Source organism: Balaenoptera physalus (assembly GCF_965194825.1).
Source record: "Balaenoptera physalus genome assembly, chromosome: 8".
Taxonomy (NCBI): Eukaryota; Metazoa; Chordata; class Mammalia; order Artiodactyla; family Balaenopteridae; genus Balaenoptera; species Balaenoptera physalus.
The window spans coordinates 73735941-73757100 of record NC_138887.1 but is presented as its reverse complement, the minus strand read 5'-3'; positions in this window follow the sequence as shown (position 1 = coordinate 73757100).

The following is a 21160-nucleotide window of genomic DNA, read 5'->3' as shown; positions in this document are numbered from 1 at the left end:
GATGCCAGTTGGGAGTCCAGATCCCCAGGCCGCCCACACTTCTGTACGATTTGGCTACAAATTCAAAGGTTCTCATACCAACCCCCTCTCCCCCGCCATTTTCGATAATTCACTGAAATGACTCATAAAACTCTGGAAAGCCCTATACTTACAATTACAGTCGTCCTTCAGTATTCTCAGAAGACTTGTTTCAGGAGACCCCACAGGTACCAAAAGCCACCGACGTGCAGGGCCCCGGCATAAAATGGCGCGGGGCAGTGACTGCAGTAAGCCTTCCCTATGTGCGGGGTTTCGCATCTGCAGATTCAACCAACCACTGACGTTCAATTACTAGCAGGTCGAATCTGCTGATGCGAAACCTGCGGTTATGGAGTGTCGACTGCACTGCTTTATTATAAACGACACAGCTCAGGATAAGACAAATAGATCTATAGGGTAAGCAGGAAGTGGGGGGCACAGAGCTTCTGTGCCCTCTCTGAGTGTGCCACCCACATGAAATGTTCACAAATCTAGAAGCTCCCAGAACCTCATTATTCAAGAGTTCTTATCCAGGCTTTGTCAGTGGGCACAGTCGATTAAATCATTGGCTGTATGTGATTGTACTTGATCTACAGCCCCTCTCCCTTCCAGGGGGTCAAGGGTGGCACTGCAAGTTCCAGTCCTCTAAATACGTTTAGTCTTTCTGTTGTGGCCAGCCCCTCCCCAGAAACTCAGGGCCCACCAAGAGTTGTGTTGCTAGCACACACTCAAGTGTGGTTCAAAAGGGGTTTGTTATGAATATCAAACATGATAGCACTCAGAAAATTCCAAGATTTTTTAGGATCTCTGTGCCAAGAACCAGGGACAAAGAACAATATATTTTTTTGTTATACTCCACCACCACCCCTGCCCCCACATGATTCTGATGTGGGTGATTCTCACATGGTGAGAACCACTGTGTAAGAAGATATTGACAACACTTGAAAACTCTAAGTATCAGCACCATTTCGGTAGGCAGAGAATTCTATTTTTGATGTAGGCTTCTCCCTCCCTTATGTCCTTCCCTCCTCTTCGCTAAAGTCCTTCAAGACACAGTTGTAGCACATCTCTCAGTCCCCATGGAGCTCCCTCTTATTGGTGTTCCATGGTGCCAGACTGATTTGTAGAATTCTCTTTGGCCCATTACATGTTTGCAACGCTCCTTAATTCTTGTGTGTGTCTGCCTGTCTCATCTCCCCAGCTGTCTATGGATCCTGCCTTACTCTTTATTAAGCCCTAATGCAAGTTTTCTTATCTTCAGCGCATGGTGCTAACTCAAAGGAAGCTTTCAATAAATGCTTAATGGGAATAAGTGAAGGTATGAATGCTGGGCCTAATATAGTAGGAAGGTGCAAGTGGCTTGTGTTCAATTTGGATATCATAAATTGTTGCCAATCAGCTGAGTGAATCCAACATTATGATTAAAGTCCTTACCTTGAATCAGGTAATTTGTAATGAATGTCTAAGCAGAACTCGTACTTTGGAATGACCACAATGAAGTACCAGGCAACCAACCTGGGGGACATATCAGTAGGTATGATGATCGGTGGAATGATAACTAGACTTGAAATCAGAGAATGTAGGGTCACAGCCTCCATCTGTCCCTTGCTAACTGTGAGGCCTTGGGGCAAGTTACTTGCTTGAGAGTTTCATTCACTTACTCATTATTTCAACCATCCATCACTGAGAAACTATTGTATGCCAGGGACTGCACTATATACTTTATACGTTATCTCATTTAATCAGCATGACACCTCTCTAGAGTAGATAGGCATCTTCCCAACTTATAATTTTGTACTTGAAGAAAAATCACATTTCTGTGTCCTCCTTGGCAATTGCACCTTTCAGCCTCTAGACTTCCTTCTCAGGGTTCCTGAGCTCTGAACCCTGGAGCAGTTATTATCACCCTACTTGGCCTCTGAGGCCTCAGAGTCTAGAAAAAGAACTCAAGCTTGAATAAAATTTTAGCATTGGAAGGAATGTGAAAGGTGGTCTAATTCACCGGCATTCAAATGAGGACTGGAGCCAGGGTCCCAAATCAGGGAATGGGAGGAGACATTTCCAGAAAAGCTTCCAATGCCCTGGGTCTCTCTCATCCTGGCTTCTCCCCACTGCCTTTGGGTTGAAGTTGTGGCAGACAGAGGGCCATAGGGAGTGCTATCAGATCCAGGACATTTGCAGAGGCTGGCAGCTCTGAAGTTTCCATCCAGACTCTGAGGACTAAGGTGGAATCAAACACTGGTGTCTTCATCCTAACCCATATTTCCATTTTTCCATCAGGCTAACCAATGTAAACCAACCAAATCTATGTGTCCTGGCCGGGGTGGGGCGGGGTGGAGTATAGATGTGTTTGTCAGAAGAAACCCTTGAATGCTTCTGAAGCAGATGTAAGTTATGTGGTTCCCAGCAAAAACGAAGGGTTTCCCTTCAACTCTGACCACTGGTAAGGTTAGAAGACCAGAGTTGAAAAAAGGCAGAGTTCAACTACGGCTTGGCTAAACAAAATAAAGACACAGTGTTTAACTCTCACTTCAAAATGTATGAGCATTTGTTGTTATGTTAAAAAAACAAATCCTGTGGGAAGTGTAGTTACAAGGGGCTGGTTTGGATAGACTGCACCACTTTCCTCACCCCCAGAACAAAACCAGCCAACAACAACAAGAATCCTACAGCTGGAATGTATTCTGGATTTCTAATCTGAATATTTACCCGTGATTGTACTTTTTTTTTTCCTCACAGCGTTCCCATACACATAAGCATACATTTGAAATCAAGACCCCAAATCCCTTGAGTAAAACCTATTTCATGAGTCACACTTTTCATCCAATTCAAGCTTAGCGGCTTGAAGAAAAAAAAAAAACACTAAATACAATCTGAATTCACAGGCAAAGCCCTCAAATCCAGTTGACTCACCAAAGTCTTATTTTATGAACAAGAAGTGCTTTCTTTTGCATGTGGGCTCACATAGGAGAGAGCTCTGATGATGCAAATGTTGTTTCTGTTGGACTTTGGAAGGAGTCAAGTGACCTTTCTGTCGTGTTGGTGTCAGCAGCAGATTTGCCCTCCAGATTACGTTGGACATAAGCTGATGTTAAAAATCATTTTGCTTTCCCAGGGTCACCCAGGTCACAGGCAGGAGAGGGGACATATGGCACAACTTGAGGAAACACCACTGCCCAGTGGGGACCAACCGCATCATTTTCTGGATGAGCCTGATGCCTAGCAGGACTATAGTTTTTGGAAAAGCCCATTTCTTACATTGAACTGAATTTTGCCTTGGGCTTGTCCTGTTGCTCAGAAATAAGACACTCTCTGCAACAGGCACTGGAGAGATCTCTGCTGTACATTTGCTTCAGGGCTTTTCCTCAACTATCTGTGCCTGAACAAACACAAAACTGCAGTTCTTGGCTTCTTGCCCATCTGGAGCGGGGAAGCATCCTGCTACATCAGCAAGATATCAACCGGAGTTTACAGGAAAGTGAACAACAAGAATGGCCTCTTATCCACGTCTGGAGAAAAATCCCTCCCAGGATTTGAGGTCTGCTGTGAACCACAGAGAAAACACCTATCGGTAGGTAAGGGAGCCTTCCCATCATTCTTTTTTTTTTTTTTTTTAACTTTTGGGTTTATTTATTTATTTATTTATGGCTGTGTTGGGTCTTCGTTTCTGTGCGAGGGCTTCCTCTAGTTGCGGCAAGTGGGGGCCACTCTTCATCGCGGTGCGCGGGTCTCTCATTATCGCGGCCTCTCTTGTTGCGGAGCACAGGCTCCAGACGCGCAGGCTCAGTAATTGTGGCTCACGGGCCTAGTCGCTCCGCGGCATGTGGGATCTTCCCAGACCAGGGCTCAAACCCGTGTCCCCTGCATTGGCAGGCAGATTCTCAACCACTGCGCCACCAGGGAAGCCCCCCCATCATTCTTATAGCATTGTCCCCTCAGTCCAAATGTCATGCACACTTTATAATAAGCCAAAGCCTTTGCTAAGAGGCGAGAAGTAGGTAGGCGAGCAGTTCCTCATTTGTGGCCAAAGTGGTGGGGTTTTTTAAAAAATTTATTTTATTGAAGTATTGTTGATTTACAATGTTGTGTTAATTCCTGCTGTACAGCAAAGTGATTCAGTTATACATATATAGACATTCTTTTTCATATTCTTTTCCATTATGGTTTATCACAGGATATTGAATATAGTTCCCTGTGCTATACAGTAGGACCTTGTGGTTTATCCATTCTATATGTAATAGTTTGCATCTGCTAACCCCAAACTCCCAGTCCATCCCTCCCCCCATGCCACTTCTGCCTTGGAAACAAAGTGGTGGGATTTTAAAGAATCCTGATGGTGCTACAATCTGACCTTTAGAGGTTGCCTGCCACTGAATGGGCACATCTGGATGTTCAGTGAAGTGAGTGTTGCCAGACTTCCAAAGTCCTCAGCGCAGGGTGTAAAGGTAATGTGGAAGCTGCTAGGGTGAGGCAACAGGGGTGTGGGACTTGGAGCATACAGGTGGGTCCTGCCTTACGACCCTCACGGTCAATTCAAAGCAACAACAGCAGTAGCAGCAACAGTGGCATTCAACAGTGATCTATGTGGTCCCAGCTCTCAATTCAGACATTTGAGCTTACGGGCCCCTAGGCCTGGTACTGTTGGGGGTAGGCAGAGCAAATCTGGTTCCTGGAGGATCTCGCAGGTTTCATGTCTTAAAACATCACTAGTCCCATGTTCTGCTAATTAGCAGCCATCAGGCAGCCACAGATGGTGCTCATTACCATGCGGTAAATTGAATGGATAACCCAATATAACAACGAGTGTCACCTGAGCATCTAGTATTATGTACCAGGCCTTGAACTAAGTGTGAGGATTCACTGAACCTTTCCAACAAGCTTGTGAAGTTGGCACTCTCACAAACCCAACCTTGCAGATGAGGATACCAACGCTCAGGGAGGTGAGGTGACTTGCCTGAGGTCATGCAGCATTGCATGCTGGGCATTTCTGGCATGTAGGCAGCACTGCGGGGGTGGGTCCTCATGTCCGTGGTGGCCCCATAGCTCAATTTACAGAGAGAGCCTTTGATGATCTGCCCAGTAGGGAAGGCTGATCTGCTGCAGCGTTTCAGAGCTGCTGGTTAGTGGATCCTAGAAGGCAGGGTCCAGGCATGTAGTAGATGCTTAATAAATATTGATAGGGACTTCCCTGCTGGCGTAGTGGTTAATAATCCACCTGCCAATGCAGGGGATGCGGGTTCGATCCCTGGTCCGGGAAGATCCCACATGCTGCAGAGCAACTAAGCCCAAGTGCCACAACTACTGAGCCTGCGCTCTAGAGCCCAAGAGCCACAACTACTGGGCCCGTGTGCCACAACTACTGAAACCCACCGCCTAGAGCCTGTGCTCTGCAACAAGAGAAGCCACCATAATGAGAAGCCTGTGCACCACAACAAAGAGTAGCCCCCGCTTGCCGCAACTAGAGAAAGCCCGTGCACAGCAACAAAGACCCAATGTAGCCAAAAATAAAAATTCAAAGAAGAAATATGAAAAGCAGCAAGAGAAAAACAAAAAATAACATACAAAGGAATCCCCATAAGGTTATCAGCTGATTTTTTAGCAGAAACTCTGCAGGTCAGAAGGGAGTGGCAGGATATACTTAAAGTGATGAAAGAGAAAAACCTACAACCAAGATTAACTCTACACAGCAAGGATCTCATTCAGATTTGATGGAGAAATCAAAATCTTTTCAGACAAGCAAAAGCTAAGAGAATTCAGCACCACCAAACCAGCTTTACAACAAATGCTAAAGAAGCTTCTCTAGGCAGGAAACACAAGAGAAGGAAAAGACCCACAAACACAAACCCAAAACAATTAAGAAAATGGTAATAGGAACATACATATTCATAATAACCTTGAATGTAAATGGATTAAATGCTCCAACCAAAAGACACAGACTGGCTGAATCATGCATACAAAAACAAGACCCATATATATGCTGTCTACAAGAGACTGATTTCAGACCTAGGGACACATACAGACTGAAAGTGAAGGGATGGAAAAAGATATTCCATGCAAATGGAAATCAGAAGAAAGCTGGAGTAGCAATACTTGTATCAGATAAAATAGACTTTAAAATAAAGACTGTTACAAGAGATAAGGATGGACACTACATAATGATCAAGGGATAAATCCAAGGAGAAGATATAACAATTAGAAATGTTTATGCACCCAACATAAGAGCACCTCAATACATAAAGCAAATGCTAACAACCATGAAAGGGGAAATTGACAGTAACACAATAATAGTAGGGGAATTTAACACCCCACTTACACCAATGGACAGATCATCCAAACAGAAAATAAATAAGGAAACACAAGCTTTAAATGACACAATAGACCAGATAGATTTAATTGATATTTATAGAACATTCCACCTGAAAGTGGCAGAATACACTTTCTTCTCAAGTGTACGTGGAACATTCTCCAGGATAGCTCACATCTTGGGTCACAAATCAAGCCTTGGAATATTTAAGAAAATTGAAATTGTATCAAGCATCTTTTCTGATCATACACCATGATCAAGTGGGATTTATCCCAAGGATGCAAGGATTCTTCAATATATGCAAATCAATGTGATACACCATATTAACAAATTAAGTAATAAAAACCATATGATCGTCTCAAAAGATGCAGAAAAAGCTTTTGACAAAATTCAACACCAATTTATGATAAAAACCCTCCAGAAAATGGGCAATAGAGGGAACCTACCTCAACACATAAAGGCCATGTATGACAAACCCACAGCAAACATCATACTCAATGGTGAAAAACTGAAAGCATTTCCACTAAGATCAGGAACAAGGCAAAGAAGTCCTCTATCGCCACTCTTATTCAACATAGTTTTGGAAGTCCTAGCCATGGCAATCAGAGAAGAAAAAGAAATAAAAGGAATACAAATTGGAAAAGAAGACGTAAAACCGTCACTGTTCGCAGATGACATGATACTATACATAGAAAATCCTAAAGATGCCACCAGAAAACTACTAGAATTAATCAATGAATTTGGTAAGGTTGCAGGGTACAAAATTAATGCACAGAAATCTCTAGCATTCCTATACACTAACAGCGAAAAATCAGAAAGAGAAATTAAGGAAACAATCCCATTTACCATCACAACAAAAAGAATAAAATACCTAGGAATAAACCTACCTAAGGAGGTGAAAGACTTTTACTCAGAAAACTATGAAACACTGATGAAAGAAATCAAAGATGACATAAACAGATGGAGAAATATACCATGTTCTTGGATTAGAAGAATCAATATTGTGAAAATGACTATACTACCCCAAGCAATCTACAAATTCAGTGCAATCCCTATCAAACTACCAATGGCATTCTTCACAGAATTAGAACAATAAACTTTACAATTCATATGGAAACACAAAAGACCCCCAAATAGCCACAGCAATCTTGAGAAAGAAAAACAGAGCTGGAGGAATCAGGCTCTCTGACTTTAAACTATACTACAAAGCTATAGTAGTCAAGACAGTATGGTACTGGCACAAAAACAGAAATATAGATCAATGGTACAGGATAGAAAGCCCAGAGATAAACCCACACACATATCGTCACCTAATTTACAACAAAGGAGGCAAGAACATACAAATGGAGAAAAGATGGCCTCTTCAATAAGTGGTGCTGGGAAAACCAGACAGCTACATGTAAAAGAATTAAATTAGAACACTACCTAAAACCATACACAAAAATAAACTCAAAATGGATTAAAGACCTAAATGTAAGACCGGACACTATAAAACTCTTAGAGGAAAACATAGGAGGAACACTCTTTGACATAAATCACAGCAAGATCTTTTTTGATCCACCTCCTAGAGTAATGGAAATAAAAACAAAAATAAACAAATGGGACCTAATGAAACTTAAAATCTTTTGCACAGCAAAGGAAACCATAAACAAGACGAAAAGACAACCCTCAGAATGGGAGAAAATATTTGCAAATGAAACGATGGACAAAGGATTAATCTCCAAAATATACAAACAACTAATGGAGCTCAACATCATAAAAATAAACAATCCAATTAAAAAATAGGCAGAAGACCTAAATAGACATTTCACCAAAGAAGACATACAGATGGCCAAGAGGCACATGAAAAGAGGCTCAACATCTTATTAGAGAAATGCAAATCAAAACTACAATGAGGTATCACCTCACACGGGTCAGAATGGCCATTATCAAAAAATCTAGAAGCCATAAATCCTGGAAAGGGTGTGGTGAAAAGGGAACCCTCCTGCACTGTTGGTGGGAATGTAAATTGTTACAACCACTATGGAGAACAGTATGGAGGTTCCTTAAAAAACTAAAAATAGAACTACCATATGACCCAGCAATCCCACTACTGGGCATATACCCTGAGAAAACCATAATTGAAAAAGAGACATGTACCACAATGTTCACTGCAGCACTATTTACAATAGTCAAGACATGGAACCAACCTAAATGTCCATCGACAGATGAATGGATAAAGAAGATGTGGCACATGTATACAATGGAATATTATTCAGCCATAAAAAGAAACAAAATTGAACTATTTGTAGTGAGGTGGATGGACCTAGAGTCTGTCATACAGAGTGAAGTAAGTAGGAAAGAGAAAAACAAATACCCCATGCTAATATATATATATATATATATATATATATATATATGGACTCTAAAAAAAAAAAAAAATGGTACTGATGAACCTAGTGGCAGGACAGGAATAAAGACGTAGACATAGAGAATGGACTTGAGGACAAGGGAGGGGGAGGGGGAAGCTGGGGCAAAGTGAGAGTAGCATCGACATATATACACTACCAAATGTAAAATAGGTAGCTAGTGGGAAGCAGCTGCACGGCGCAGGGAGATCAGCTCGGTGCTTTGTGACCGCCTAGAGGGGTGGGATAGGGAGGGTGGGAGGGAGACGCAAGAGGGAGGGGATATGGGGATATATGTATACGTATAGCTGATTCACTTTGTGGTACAACAGAGACTAACACAGTATTGTGAAGCAATTATACTCCAATAAAGATCTATTTAAAAAAATAATAAATAAATATTGATGAACTGTTTTTCTGACCTTACCGGTCCCCCAAACTCCCTTCCTGGAAATGAGGGTTATTGGCTGGCCCATTGGAGGAGTCACAGGATGCTCTCTGGAGCCTGCATTGGTAAGGTGAGGTCCTTGAGGATGGCCATGTGGAGCCAGGTTGGCCTCAAAGGATTGAGTTCCCAAACTCCCACCGAACAGCCAGCTTCACCTGAGCAGAAAGCTGGGTAAAGAACTAGAGTGGAGATCCTGAAAAGGTCCTGAAGAGCCAGGATTATCCCTTCTTTTCCTCTAAAGCCTAGAGGAAGAGGACTATAGGCCCTTTAACTCCCAAGAAACAGTCATATCAAATGAATTCTGAATAATCTAAGAATGAGAAATCATTGAGCACAAAAACAGGTAGGAAATGAGAAGTGTTTCATGTACATTTTCCATGCTCAGCTTTGTAGGTTGTAGGTGATCTATGTAAGCAAGAACCAAGTGGACTTTTCTTTTAAAACTAATATGTTCCCATTACCAGGTAATGCCCTTTTTTAACAGTCAGTATTTTAACACAAGGGCACCCCAGTTTCACAAAAGAATCGAGCTTTAAAATTAACAAAATGTTTTGTAACTGCTACATTAGCAGAGGAAATTGCTTCAGGGAACAAGAAAATGCAAAGAATCACTTGCAGTGACTTCTAAGGCAAAAAATACAATACGAATGCAAAATACTTCCCGAGTGGTTTAGTGAGACTATACCTTAGGTATTTAGTTAAAGCAACCTGTTAGAACAAAGTGAATTTCCCCAGATTAAGACAGTTTACCGGGAACCAAGACATTTTGCATGGTCTGGGGAAGGATTGGACACAACCCATATCCCAATGGAAAGATCCCAGGACCGTGAATAGACAAAGCTGATTGCTTCCACAGTAGGGCGAAGGGACTGAAGTTTCAATAATGCAGGTGTTAATGCTTTGTGTGCCATGTGGTCTGGGTGGTGGGGGACTGTTTTTCATAACTGGGTGGTTCTGAGTGACTGATTCTTCGTTTTGTCGCTATTTGTGCCGTGCATGACGATGTGTCACATCTTCCCCAGCATTGGTTTCCCCGGTGCTGACTCATCATGAAGAGTTTGCTTTACTAGTTTACTCTGACCCCATCAATTATTTTTAGAACGACTTTGGTCAGGCACTACACTGGGGGAGAAATGAAAGAGGGGCTTGGATGCGCTCGTCTGCTCTTTAGTGGCTAATTTTGCCTTCATCACGTCACATGTCGGGGAATGGTGTAGCCTGATGGCTAAGAGCGTGGGTTCTTGGGAAATATAGCCTGGATTCTCCTCCAGCCCCATCACTTACAAATTATGGGGCTTGCAGCCCCTTGGAGGGCCTGCTGAGCTTCCGCAGGTTTCCTCAGGTGGGAAATCAGCCTCCCTTTTATGAGTTGATCTCCATCAAGTGCTCAGAGCAATGCCTACCTTTACTGACTCCCCAGTCCGTGTTCATGGTCATTGCTGTTGCTATTCAGGAGTCCACTGTATAACGTCTTTGCCTGAAATTCAAGTTCCCCATCAGTTTGCCCTCCCTCACAACCTTATTTCCCAGTATCAGCTCTTCATTATGCCAGACCCATCTCTCCCACATTTCCCCTTAGCCTAGACTCTCCTTGTTTTACTCATTTGTGTCTTTTCCCCTTTGTTCTTACTTCTTATACCAACTCAACCCTGGACTTTTCTTCCTCCTTCGTTTTCTCAGTCCTTCCAAACTGAACCCAAATCCCCACTTAGGCTCCATCATAGCCTGCCTGGCTCGTCCCACCCCCTCCCAGCTCTCCCTTCTCCGCAAGCTTGTGGAGCTTATCTCTTGGCACACACATGAGTGCTGTTGATTGGAAGCCAGCCTTCATTTTCTTGCCTCTTTCAAGGACCTCCTGAGAAAGAACACTGGTCCTGCAATTGTCAACTTTTGCTGAGGCTTTATCTCCGTTCTTGTTTTCCCAGGTGTAACCTGGCCTTGGAAAATAGTCCTACTTAGCCGAAGGCTGGAGGAGAGGGTTTCATTCGTTCAGTCAATGAATATTTATGGAGCACAAATTAAATGCTTGGTATAGAGCCAGGCATATACCATTCCTTCCCCACAGGAGTTCATGTCTTCTGGAGATGACACTGAAATATATATTAAGTGTTCGAGAGGCAGCTGTAGCCTGGCTTACCTGGATGAGCGTGGCCTTGGAGGCAGCCTCACTGGGGGTTGAATCCCGGCTTTGCCACTAACTGGATATATGACCTTGGGCAGATTGCTTAACTTTAGAGACTCAGTTTCCTCACCTGTAAAAATGGAATGATAACACATACTTCCAGAGTTACTATCTTCTATTTTCCTGTATTTTCTACTGGTCTTGGGCTTCTGCTCTGTGGGGTAGCCCAGGGATGGGTGTGTGGCGTGGAGGGGCTGGCTCCTTAGACTTGCCAATGGTGGTACCTTAGTTTCCTCACGCTGTAGGGTCTCAGGGTGAAACTGCAAGCTCTGGGATGGATGCTCAGTTTTCAGACTCTCTTTCCTCCTCCTCCTCTCCAAGCTGGTGTGTAGGTCTAGTGCAGTGGTTCTTAATCGGTAGTGATTTTGTCTCCCAGGGGACGTTTGACAATATCTGCAGACACTTCTGATGATCGTGAGTGGGGGAGCTGCTGGCATCTAGTGGGTAGAGGCGAGGGATGCTGCTACCTGTCCTGCAGTGCACTGGACAGCCCCCCTCAATAAAGAATTATCTGGTCCCAGTGTTAATAGTGCTGAGGTGGGGAACCCTGGTCTAGTGGGTAGTGTACGGGACAGCATGACTTGGGTCCCCTTGCTGCCTTCTGTGGCTCAGGGGTCTGCCAGGCCTCTGCTCTGCCAAGCTCTCCACCTTGGCTCTCTCTGGCCTGGCAGACCTCCCTGAAGGTCAACTTTGACCTCTCTGGAGGGGTCGACTCACCTCTCAACACCTCAGCTCTTTGGCAGGCCTGTTCTCTCCACTCCCCACACCACACAGGAACCAAGGGAAGTAAGTGCAGGAATACTGACTCAGGACCCTTCTCTGCTTTGCAGGATGGCAATTTGACTCTGCTGTGCTACCCTCTGCTGGCATAGTAATACCCAGTCCTGGGAGGCACTTCCTGGAGTCCCTGTAAAAAGCAAGTTCTGAAGCCTTCCAACTCCCCACCCCACTATCAAAAACCCACAGCACCTAGTGCCAAGATTTCTGTCCAGAGTGGGAGGAGGGGCAGGACCCATGGGTCTGACTGTTTGCTTCCCCCATTCTTTCAGAACTGGAAGGCTTTCTTTTACTTTCCCATCCTTTCTGGCTCATCCACCCCTCTGGGTTGTATTCTTGTCCTTCCCAGATGGCATTTCCTTTCTCTCTTTCCTGGAGCTCTGGAATGTCTGCAGGGAATGTGACTGTGGGAGTGGAATAAAAACCCACACCATCAATATGTTCAAAATATTATTCATGTTATATAACATACGTGGCATATGTTCTTTCTAGCATATAGTCCTAGACCATCCCGGGCCCTCCCTGAGCGTCAGCTTTTCCCTCGCTATGCAAACGGAGCAAAAGCAGTGAGTGACAGGACAGCATCCCCTCAACACTCACCCGGGAACAAATCATTCCTAGGTTTCTCCTGAAACTCATTCTTTATTTCCCTGACTTAGGAAGGTGCCCTCTGATGAGGTCACCTGGCTTGTTCCTAGACTTTGAGCGGCAGTAGGGCAGGTCAACACCTGCTCACTATTTGCCTGGTTTATCTTTTTTTTTTTTTTTTTAATGGGAAAAGCTGCAGCTTTTCAGTCTTAATAAAAGAGTATTAACTGCAGTCACCTCGTGACAGGGGTTGAGACTTTGACCATGTGTTTTATTTAACAACCACCCGCTGCTATGTGGATGCTGATCTATCTTTGGGAAATGTGTCCCAAGAAATCAACTGCACTAATCTTACTGTGGACTCCTGAAATCTTAAAATAAGAAAAGATATACATATACATACCTATCTTAAGAAAACACTGTTTCGTTACCTTGTAATTTCTGATTTCAGTAATTATGACTTGGCAAATTTAGTTTTCATCATATAAGAGGCAAAATGCAATTAAATGGTATCAAGTGTAAAAGAAAAATAATATTCTCTTTCCATAAATCATTTTCAAAAAACCCTTAGGACTTCACATTCTTTTAATGGTTTTTGTAATTTAAAACTCCTGCTTATATCACTTTATCTTTATGAAGGTGATTTTAAAAAAGCACAACAGTGTTCATTTTATTATAAATTATCATTTTATGAACATCAGAATTGCAAACTTGCAAACTTGTGTTCATGTTTATATGTCAACATGCTTAAGTGCCAGCAGATGTTCTGTGATCAATAAGGCACAATTTATATATATTATCCTGAAGTGTCCTTGGCTGGAAATGTTGGTTGGCAGTATCCAAACTATGGCTGAATATGAGTGGTGATAACCAACAAGAAGGGTACCATCCATATGGCTATTGTGGCAAGTCTTATTTTAGAGGGGAAGTAAAGTAGCTATTGATTAAGTTGGTAAACTCAACCATGGTTTTAAATAGAATGGCAGGTCCAGTTGGGAGTTTAATTGTGCTAAAATTAACCTTTGTGTTGCGAGGGGCCTATAATTGCTAACGATCTTGCATTATTTCACATAAAGTTTGCTCCTGGAGTACATTTAGACCCAATAACATGTCTGAAATGTCTTGTTTGCATTTGTCGTGAGCAAACAAAATATACCAGACCTTTCTTCTGATGTCTGGTAATCTCACCAAGAATAGAGACTAATGCAATTTATTAAATATCTTGAATTTGGGCTGCTACTTCATCCTAAGTCAATGGTTTCCAGCCTTGACTGGTATTAGAATCACCTGGGGAACTTAAAAAAATTAAACAAAAATCGGTCAGACCAATCAAATCATCTTTCTGGGGGTGGGTCCTGGGCATAAATATTTAAAAATATATATGCTAGGTATTATTTTTTTAAATTTTACTTATTTATGGCTGTGTTGGGTCTTCGTTTCTGTGCGAGGGCTTTCTCTAGTTGCGGCAAGCAGGGGCCACTCCTCATCGCGGTGCGCGGGCCTCTCACTATCGCAGCCTCTCTTGTTGCGGAGTGCAGGCTCAGTAATTGTGGCTCACGGGCCCAGTTGCTCTGCGGCATGTAGGATCTTCCCAGACCAGGGCTCAAACCCGTGTCCCCTGCATTGGCAGACAGATTCTCAACCACTGCGCCACCAGGGAAGCCCCAGTGGTAGGTATTTTTAATGGGTATCTCACTATTAGAACTTCTGCCCTAGGTGAAATATACCTGACACATTGTCTTGTTAAGGAAAGCTTTAAGTAAGTAGTTCAACTAGCGTGCAATCAAATTAGTTTCTATTGTAGCTTTATTTTAGCTAACATTCAAGTAGCATTAAGGAAAATAATGTGTGTAAGATCAAAGGAGGGTGTAACTTAGGTTTTCCCCGTGTTTCCAGAGCATTCACGAAAACAGGTGAGTCTGATTATGATCACCTGGAAATCTCTGAGTTAATCAGTCCATGGGGATGATGAGAATCTATCTGGTTCTCAGTGGGCCCTTTCTTCTTTTGCTCCTTGTGAGGGTGGAGTGATTTCTGAGGGACTCCCTGAAAGAGTTAAAAGAATTCTTGATCATGAGTCTAAAGAATCAGGTTCTGAGTCTCAGTCCCGCTGCTTCCTGGTCCTGACCCAGGGCTGTGGTCTGTTGACTCCCAGCATCACCTGGGAGAGCTTAGAAATGCCAAGTCTTGGGCCCCATGCAGACCCACTGAATCTGACTTCTGCATTGTGACAAGATCCCCAGGGGATTCTAGGCACATCTAGAGCAAGTTGGTGGATCCCTCTGAGCCTTACTTTCCGTATCTTAGCAATGGGGGATCCTAATATCTCCTCTGCTTCCCCAAAGGATATTTGAGAACAAATACATGATATAAAAGCATTTCCATAAATTATTTTTTTACTGTGGTATAATATACATAAAATGGATCACTTTAACCATTTCAAAGTGTGTAGTTCAGTGGCATAAAGTATATTCACACTGTTACCACTATTCATCTCTAGAACTTTTTATCATCCCAAACTGAAACTCTGTGGCAAAAACTCTGTAGACAATAACTCCCCACTTACCCCTCCTTGCAGCTGCTGCCAACCAACATTTTTTTCTGTCTCTATGAGTTTGACTACTCTAGGTACGTCATATAAGTAGAATCATACAGAATTTGTCCTTTTGTGACTGGCTTGTTTCACTTAACATGATGCCCTCAACGTTCATCCATGTTGTAGCATGTATAAGAATTTCATTCCTTTTTAAGGCTGAATAATATTCCATTTACATATATATATACCACATTTTGCTTATCCATTTATCTGCTGATGGACATTTGAGTTCTTTCTCCCTTTTGGCTATTATGAATAATGCTGCTATGAACATGTGTGTACAAATATCTCTTTGAGTCCCTGCTTTCAATTCTTTTGGGTATATACGTAGAAGTGGAATTGCTGATCATATGGAAATTCTATGTTTAATTTTTGAGGGAACTGCCTGTGTTTATTGTTCTTTCAGGTAGGCATGACTCTCAGACCATAATAGCAGCACCCCATACCTGAGACTTTGATCTCGAATATTACTGCTGTTTACCTTTTGGGGAGTACCTTGGATGTTTACAAAGTGCCATGTAATCAGTTGCATTTAGTTAAGAGGTAAGATTAATTAGATTTTTGAGGCAAGCAAGGACCGGACTTGGCTTTGAAAAGCTCAAGCACTAAAGGAAGTGGTGCTGGAGGCTCAGTGGGTGGTTCTCTCTGCAAATCTATGAGGTGTGATCTCAATAATATTTTTTAGTATGCAGAACACCATGCCAAGAGTTTCCCCAAAGGGATAAACCTGCCTTCAAGAAGGTTACAATCTTATCCAGGAGAGGTGGGAATGCTGAATTAATACAGTATGGAGTATTTTCAAATATACTATTCAATACTCATGGAAAGTGCTGGGGACTGGGAATGAGGGATTTGGTATGAGAGAGGCCATCCTCAACCCCACTACAGTTTAGCGGAATCGGCAAAGAATGACTGTGTTTCTAACAAATTGTCTGACTTTCTTCCGTTTTTAATTAAAATAATATAAAAGTTGCTAATACATTTCTGTTACTTCACATACAGCATATCAAACTAGATGGGAGAACAATAAACATGTAAAGTATTTACGTTTCCATCAAGAGAACTAATCATTTAAAGTAAAAGTTTCTGTCTTAAGGAATGGGCTATTAGTGGCTTTTGGTAAATAAAAATTTCATTTGGTTTCTAAATATATGTTTGAATTTTATAAATTGTACTTTTCTTACCAAGAAACCTAGTTCAGCTTATTTTTTATATGATACGATTCTATAACTAGGGTGTTAGAAATGGTTATGTTAAACAAATAAATGATTTTAATTAAGGTGCCAACAGGATAATGAACAAATTTCTTCATTGCTGTGAAGAAGTCCGAAGTCTTCAATTTTATAGGACATTCCACAGTTATATACATGCCAAGGGAAGTGATTTAATTCAAGGATCATTTATGCAAAAGGCACTCTTTGGGTATGAAACTTACACTCTAGTAGATATCATTTGGGGTTCAGTTAGAAAAACAGAAATCACCTTAGGTACTTCAAGTAGGAAAGGATTTAACAGAAGGAATAAGATGCTTATAAAAAGAAGTTGGAAGGCTGACGCTGCAAATGAAGTCAGGAGAGGCAACTGCTAGCTTTCAGATTCACCGCAGCAGTCTTATCACAAGAAGCTGCTGGTACCACCCAGATCAGGAAAGTACAAGAACATGCTGCCTGTGGTCACACCTGGTCATAGCTGTCCTGCGGCACCCAGGCTGATAACTAGAAAGGAAAACTTAGAAGTTGCTGTGAAACTTCACATCTGCTAATCCCTGAACTTCCAAATCTTGCGGAAGGTCATACATCTCATTGTCAGAATGTATTTCTTTTTGAGAACCATGAAAGAAATGGAGTCTGAGACATGTAATTACAAGCCTTTCAGTCCTGGGATATGAGGGAGAGCATGTAAGGGGTGGGGATGAATGCTGGTTGCCAAACAATAATAGACAAAAGAAATGTGGATATTATTCCCATTTTATAGATGAGGAAACTGAGGCATGGGAGTCAGTAACTTGCTCAAAGTCACAGAGTATGAGATTCAAAACCAGGTCTATCTGATTTCAGTACTAGAGATATTTAGCAATTATATTGGCGAGTATCTATCATATGGCAGATAGCTCCAAAACTTAATTTACTTCCTTGGCTTTAACCCTCATCAGCTCACATTTTTTTTAGGCTATATAATTCAAAACAGACCATTACAAAGAGATTATTTGGCAATCTACTTGGTAGTTTTTCCAAATTTGCAAACCTTTTCAACTCCTTCCAGAAAATGCGATCTGCGTAGCTTTTGGAATTAGGGTAAGCTTCCTAGACACAAAGCCTTGGTTTGGTGATATTTTCAGGAGTGGGGTAAAGAATTATTTGTGCCACAACTCTTAAGTCCAGGCTTAAAGCCAAATTGTACCATAGACAATATATAAGAAATCTCTAAAACATGTCCAATTTTCCTTATTCTTTGAGTTCCTGATCAGTCTTGGCTTAAGAGGAAGTTATAAGCCAAGGAACAAAATTGACATTTACTAACTATGACACCCCGCCCCCAACAAAAGCATAAGTAGAAAGAATGTACATTCATTATAACTTATTTATTCATTCATTAGCACACATTAATTACCATGTACCCTGCTGGGTTCATTTATTCATTCAACAGATATTCACTGTGGTGTGTACGGTTATTCTCCATTTGTTGACTCCACTCCCTTCTCCCCACGCCACACAGATCCGTATCTCTACCACTGCTTGAGTTCTGATTGTGCACAGGTTTCTGTGGGTGGTTGTTTCAACTTGCATAGATGCCAGATTTTCTAGATCTTATTGCTGGGTGATCATTTGTTAGCTCATTTGATGAGACAATGAGCAGCAGTAAAGATTCTGGAGATTATACATGTAAACATTGCAACACAGACAAACACTAGGAGAAGGATTATGGTCAGAGTTTGTAGTATACTTCTGTGTCAGGAGCCAGGAGTGCCCAAATTCAACCAAGAGAAGAGATTCCTCCCTTGTCCAAGAGCCCTCAGAACCAGATATGGTGGTATTACCCAAATCACCTAATTTTACTTTTTGTTTGTTGGTCTGTTTGTTTGCTTTCTGGATCTTTTTTAGGAATAGCAAAGATCCCAGAGGCTTCTATGGGGAAGTAAAGAACATTCTTCCGCTAATACAGCTCCCTTTACCCCCTTGATAGGCCAGTATCATATCTAAAGTGTCTCTACTTGACAGATGATGGGAGACAACCTGGTTGGAAAGAAACAGAAGTGGAAAAAGTGGCATAAGTGGGAAATAGAAGGGGCACAAGTGGGAAATAGAAGAGGCTGTAGTTTGGCCTGGAAATACTAGCTGGATTTGATTTAGAAGCTGTTTTCATCATGGGTGGCTCAGAGACTCTAAAGTTAGCTGGAAAATCTTCTTAACTTTCAATTCTAATATTTGCTCCTTTAGTCCTAATACTTTTAATCTGCTACATGGTTAGATTGTTTCTTTACATTTTTAAGGCATTTTATACTCACCTCTAATATGACCCCCTGAATAGTAATGTGATAACATTTTATTATAATTATGTATTTTCTTACTGGTCTGTCCTGTAACTGGACTGTGAGGTCTCAAGGGCAAAAGGTGTATCTTAGTCATCGGTTATCTGAGGCATTTAGCACAATGCCTGACGTGTACTATGTCTTAGTAAGGCAATAAGTTATGAACACTGGTGTTCTTCTATTCCAGTAACCCAGGTATTAGCCGGGGCTCCAGAGCAAGCTCAGTTCTTGGCCTCTGCCCACCATGGAGAAAGAATTTGGTACTTTTATTGATTCCCTCAAAATAAAACCATAAGGCACCAGTGAGAAATGAATGTTTTCTTGAAGATGATTGCTTTCGTTGGTGGGGAGGGTTCACCAGATCTCTCTCTCTTTCTCTCTCTAGTTTTATATACATGGAATCACAGAATACGTACTCTTTTTATAAGGCTTTTTTCCTCTCTACACTGTTATTTTGAGATTTCTTCATGTCATTGCTTGAATCAAAGTTCATTCCTTTTTATTGCTGAGTAGTATTCCATTGCATGGATATAGCACAATTTGTTTATCCAGGCTCTTGTTAATGGACAGTTAGGTTGTTTACAGTTTTTGGCTATTACTGAAAAAATTGCTATGAACAGTCATATACAAGTCTTTGTATGGACACATATTTCCTTTTCTTTTGGGTAAATACCTAAGAGAAGAATGGCTGGATCAAAAGTAGGTATTTAACTTTTCAAGAAACAAATTCTTTTCCAAAATGGTTCTTCCATTTTACATTTCCTCTGTAACGCAAGAGAGTTCCAGTTTCTCCACATCCTTACCAACACTTGATATGTCAGTCTTTTTAATGTTAGCCATTTTAATAGATGTGTAATGATATCTTATTGTGATTTTATCTTGCATTTCCCTAGTGGCTGATGATGTTGAGCAACTTTTCATGTGCTTATATGCTATCTGTACATCTTCTTTTATGAAGTGTCTGGTCAAATCTTTTGTCCACTTTTTATTGGCTTTTTCCTTATTGTTTGGTTTTGAAAGTTCTTTATGTATTCTGGATATAAGTTCTTTGTCTGATATGTGCTTTGCAAATAATTTCTCCTTGTCTGTGGATTGCCTTTTCATTCTCTTAACAGAAGAGCAGAAGTTTTTAATTTTAATGCAGTCCAATCGACCAATTTGTTCTTTTATTAATTATAATTTTGTTGTCATAAGAAATCTTTGCCTAACCCAGGGTCACAAAGATTTCCTCCTATGTTTTATTCTAGAAGTTTTTTTTTTTTGAAACTATTATTTTATTAAGGAATCCACTTCTATGACTCATGGAGCCCAGGCTGAGTTAACAGTGACAAGTTCTGGAGGTAATGACACCCCGCTCTGGACTTTCTGGTTATAACCACTGTCTTCTCTCTCTCCCTCAACTGAAAACCCAGACTCATGAGGCCTCAATCCTGCCCTTCTTTTCCTGGAAAATGCCAAAGCCAACTATGTAAGAGGCTTTTTCAGAGGAGAAGACAAATTTGTCTTCCCAGAAGACAAACCCTCTACTTTGCTTTATGAGGCAGATAGCAACCCCAAACCATAGACATGTTGGGACCTGCACAGGCCTCAATTAATAGAAGTTTTATAGGTTTCGATTTTATATTAGGTCTATGATAAATTTTGAGTTAATTTTTATATATAGTGCAAGGTATAGATCCAAGTTCACTTTTGTTTTGCGTATGGATATCTAATTGTTCCAAATCATTTGTTGAAAAGGCTATCCTTTTTCTGTAGCGTTACCTTTCTGCACCTGTCAAAAATCAGTTGTCCATATATGTGTGTGTCTATTTCTAGATTCTGTTCTTTTTCATTGATCTGTTTGTCTTTCTTTATGCCAAACACACTATTTTAATCACTGTAGCTTTATAACAATTTTTACAATCAGAGAGTGTTATCCCTTTAACTTTTAGATTTATTTTGGCTATTCTAGGTCCTTTTCATATGAATTTAGAATCACTTTGTCAGTTTCTACAAAAATGCTTGCTGGAATTTTGATAGAAATTGCATTGAATCTATAGACCAATTTGAGGAAAATTGACATATTAACAGTATTGAATCCTCTGAGCCACTCTCTGTTTATTTAGGTATTTAAAAATTCTATCAGCAATGTTTTACATTTTTAGTGTATAGGTCTTACCTATCTTTTGTCAGATGTATCCCTAAATATTTCACATTTTTATACTATTGTGAATAGTATTATTTTTCAATTTCAGTTTCTGATTTTCACTAGTATATAAAAGTACAATTGATTTTGTATATCGAATGTAATGTATTCCCAGGATAAACCCAACTTGGTCATGATGTATTATC